Raw genomic sequence first — 5170 nt, 5'->3', positions numbered from 1 at the left:
AGTAGCTGCACCAACTTGCATTCCCACCAACAGTTTAAGAGGTTTCCCTTTCTCCACATCCTCTCCAGCACTTGTTGTTTCCTGTCTTGTTAATTTTGGCCATTCTAACCGGTGTTTTCTTAATTGGATTATTTGTTCTTTGGGCGTTGAGTTTGATAAGTTCTTTATAGATTTTGGATACTAGCCTTTGATCTGGTATTTCATTTGCAAATATCTCCTCCCATTCTGTCAACTGTCTTTGGTTTTGTCGACTTTCCTTTGCCGTGCAAAAGCTTTTTATCTTGATGAAGTCCCAATAGTTCATTTTTGCCTTTGTTTCCCTTGCCTTTGGACATGTGTCCAGGAAGAAGTTACTGTGGCTGAGGGCACAGAGGTTGCTGCCTGTGTTCTCCTCTAGGATTTTGATGGATTCCCATCTCATATTTAGGTCTTTCATCCATTTTTAGTTTATCTTTCTGTATAGTGTAAGAAAAGGTCTAGTTTCATTCTTCTGCATGTGGTTGTCCAATTTTCCCAACACCATTTGTTGAAGATGCTGTCTTTTCCACTGGATATTCTTTCCCGTTTTGTCAAAGCTTAGTTGATCATAGAGTTGAGGATCCATTTCTGTGTTCTCTCTGTTCTGTTCCACTGATCTATGTATGTTTTTGTGCCCGTACCATACTGTCTTGATGATCACAGCTTTGTAAGAGAGCTTCAAGTCCTGAATTGTGATGCCACCAGCTTTGCTTTTCTTTTACAACGTTCCTCTGGCTATTCAGGTCTTTTCTGGTTCCATACAAATTTTAGGATTATTTGTTCCAGCTCTGTAACAAAAGCTGATGGTATTTTAATAGGGATTGCACTGAACATATAGATTTCTCTAGGTAGCATAGATGTTTTAACAATGTTTGTTCTTCCAATCCATGAGCATGGACATGTTTTTCCATTTCTCTGTCTTCCTCAATTTCTTTCATGTGTGCTCTATGGTAAATTCTTTAGATTGAAAGTGCTCACCAAGTGTATAGACAGTGAATTTTAAAAGACCCACATTAAGGAGCTCCTGGGTGGCTAAGTGGATTAAGTGACTGACTCCTGATTTCAGCTCAGGTCATGATCTCAGGCTCCTGGGATTGAGCCCCACATTGGGCTCCATGCTCAACGCAAACTTTGCTTGGGATTCTCTCTCTCCCTCTTCCTCTCCCCGCTGACATGTGCGTGCTTGCTCTCTGTCTCTCAGATGAATAAATACAATCTTTTAAAAGAAAAGACCCACATCAAAACCCAACATTCTGAAATGTCAGAACCCCATACATAAACAATTCTAAATGCTTCCAGAAGTTAAAAAAAAAAAAAAAGTCGTTACATACAAAGATCAGAAATCAGAATGGCATCAGACTTTCCAACAGCAACACTGAAAGCTAGAGGACAATAAAGTGCCTTCAAAATTCCTTAGAAAATTATTTCCAGGGGCACCTGGGTGGCTCAGTCATTAAGTGTCTGCCTTTGGCTCTGATCATGATCCCAGGGTCCTGGGACCGAACCCCGCATTGGGCTCCCTGCTCCACGGGAAGCCTGCCTCTCCCTCTCCCACTTCCCCTGCTGGTGTTCCCTCTCTCACTGTGTCTCTCTCTGTCACATAAATAAATAAAATCTTAGAAAATTATTTCCAACCTAAAATTCTAACCCAATCAAACTATCAAGCATATGTGAGAGGACAATAAAGATGTTTTCAAATTTGCAAGATCTCCCAAATTGTACTCTACACACCATTTCTTATAAAGCTTCTGGAGAAGTGATCTACAAAAACAGGGAGAAAATACAGAAAGGGGAAGACAAGGGAGTGAGGAAACAGGGGATCTGGGGAAACTAGGAATCTCCATGTGGAACATACTCCCCCCAAACAAACAAAAAACAATGAGATATATGGATTGCCTTACAGTCTGACCTTTATGAAAGGGGAATTTTAAAAATTCTTTCAGGGACGTCTGGGTGGCTCAGTGGGTTAAGCCTCTGCCTTCAGCTCAAGTCATGATCTCAGGGTCCTGGGATCGAGCCCCACGTTGGACTCTCTCCTCAGCGGAGAGCCTGCTTCCCCCTCTCTATCTGCCTGCCTCTCTGCCTACTTGTGATTTCTCTCTCTGTGTCTCAAATAAATAAAATTTTTAAAAATAAAAATAAAAATTCTTTCAAAAAGTGGGGTGATATAGTGATGGCAGGTACATGGAAAACTAGGCAAAATACAGTTGACTCTTGAATAATATAGGAGTTAGGGGCACTGACCCTAACTGCAGGGTGGAAATCCACAGCTTTTGACTCCCTGAATAGTAGCCTACTGTTGACATGAAGCCTTACCAATAATATAAACAGTCAATTATCCATTCATCTGTTGAAGGGCATCTTGGTTCTTTCCACAGTTTGGCTATTGTGGACATTGCTGCTATGAACATTGGGGTGCATATGGCCCTTCTTTTCACTACATCTGTATCCTTGGGGTAAATACCCAGTAGTGCAATTGCTGGGTCATAGGGTAGCTCTATTTTTAATTTTTTGAGGAATCTCCACACTGTTTTCCAAAGTGGCTGCACCAACTTGCATTCCTACTAATAGTGTAAGAGGGTTCCCCTTTCTCCACAACTTCTCCAACATTTGTTGTTTCTTGCCTTGTCAATTTTTGCCATCCTAGCTGGTATAAGGTGGTATCTCAATGTGGTTTTGATTTGAATTTCCCTGATGGCTAATGATGATGAACACTTTTTCATGTGTCTGTTAGCCATTTGTATGTCTTCTTTGGAGAAGTGTATGCTCATGTCTTCTGCCCATTTTTTGATCTGATTTTTTGTTTTTTGGGTGTTGAGTTTGAGAAGTTCTTTATAGATCTTAGATATCAACCCTTTGTCTGTAGCCTGGCGATGGGTATTAAGGAGGGCACGAATTGCATGGAGCACTGGGTGTTATATGCAAACAGTGAATCATGGAACACTACATCAAAAACTAATGATGTACTGTATGGTGACTAACATAACATTTAAAAAAACAGTCAATTAACACATATTTTGTATGGTGTATGTATTATATACTGTATTTGTACAATAAACTAGATAAAAGAAAATGTTATTAAGAAAATCATGAGGAAGAGGGGCGCCTGGGTGGCTCAGTGGGTTAAAGCCTCTGCCTTCAGCTCAGGTCATGATCCCAGGGTCCTGGGATCGAGCCCCACATCTGGCTCTCTGCTCAGCAGGGAGCCTGCTTTCCCCCCACACACTCTGCCTGCCTCTCTGCCTACTTGTGATCTCTGTCTGTCAAATAAATAAATAAAATCTTAAAAAAAAATCATGAGGAAGAGAAAATACATTTACAGCACTGTTCTGTATTTATTGAAAAAATATGCATGTAAGTGGATATGCACAGTTCAAAGCCATATTGTTCAAGGGTCAACTGTATTTCCTGCTAAGTATGTTAGGTTGTACAGCTACCAAATTGGTAAAAACTAAGTCAGCTAATACCAAGTGTTGCTGAGAATGTGGAGTAGTGGGAACATGCATATAATGTTGTTATAAATGCTTTGGGTAATATAGGGATGAAGTTATTCATGCACTGTGACACCAAATTTTCACATCCTGTTGTGTAACAAATGAAATTTATGTGTCTGTGCAGCAAGGATATGCACAAGAATATCTGTAGCTATAAGACTTAGTTCAAACTGGAAACAAATACATCCACAAGAACATGGATTAATAGTCTGTGGTATCCTCACACAATCCAAATGGATGTGTGCAACGACATGGTACAATTTTATAGAGTTAACTAAAAAAGTTAAGAGTTAACTAAAAGAAGTGAGACACAAAAGAACATGTACTGTATGACTCTATATAAAATTTATATAAAATTATATAAAAATATAATATTTATATAAAATTCCAAAACAGACCAAACTATACTATGTTGTTTCACAATGACTGTAAACAGTGGTAAAACCATAAGGAAAAAGAAGGAAGCTGTAATCATAAAAGGCAGAACAGTGTTATCTCTGGGGAGAGGTAGCAAGTTTCCATCAGGAAGGGATATATAGAGAGCTTTCAGCGTGCTGGCAATGTTTTATCTCTTGATTTTAGTATTGGTCAATGATTGTTCACTTTATAATTATTCATTAAACTGTATGCAAATATTTTACAATTTAAAAGAAAGCTAGGTTTTAAACAGCATGACAGACTGAACACATATTCACTTTTTGCTCCCTCTCTGACCTCACTGACATGACTGCAGTGGAACAAAAATAGCATAAACTATAAAAGATAAACAGAGTGAAAGACAAAAGAAGAGGAATAAAACTTTGGAATCCAAAAAGCAGATGAATACGTAGAAACTTACTTAGAAAACCAGAGGAAGCTGAAATTCAAGCCAACAAAATAGGAAGCCTGGAAACAGGCTTAGCTGTGCCTCAGGAGCCCCAAAAGATCAGGAATTGGAGATAACAAAAATTCTTGAAGGGGACAGGGTGCTGGGGAGGGGTGGCTGAAAACAGAATTGGTTGAAAATCTATATATGAGGAAATTTTATCCCTACCCTGGTCAGCTGGGCAACAGCCCCTTCCCTACCGCAGCAGAAGACTTAATTTCACTTCCAGAAGAGGTTAAATCAGAGAGACTCTAGAAAGAGCACACTGGATACAACTGTAGCCTCGCTGTTATACTGAAAACTGGGGGACTAAGGAATATCTACATATGCAAAAAAAAGGAAGACCCCTGGCATCTTTTCCCCCGTTATCTCTTTCCCAAACTCTTCCCCAAGACTGTAAATCTCCACTCACTACATCAGGTCCTCACTGAACTGTTTGTTCTCTAGAACTGATACATAGTTGTTGCCCTGAGATCTCAGTTTATCATACTCCAGGGATTTTCCCAGTCTTTTTCCAGTTGATCTCTTTTTACCTGAATCTCATGTGTCTTCTTTGGTACACTCCTTTGTCTTGGCTGCATATACCACTCAGTAGTTTCCTGAATGACACTTTAGTTATATATATATATTTATAAATATATATATAAATATATATATAAATATATATACATATATATGTATATATATAAATATATATGATATGTATAAATGCATATAATGATATATAAATGTATTAAATATATACATATTTAGATATAAATGTATTATATATAAATATTAAAATATACATGAT

This window comes from Martes martes (assembly GCF_963455335.1).
Source record: "Martes martes genome assembly, chromosome: 8".
In the NCBI taxonomy this organism is placed as follows: Eukaryota; Metazoa; Chordata; class Mammalia; order Carnivora; family Mustelidae; genus Martes; species Martes martes.
This window is presented reverse-complemented; position numbering follows the sequence as displayed.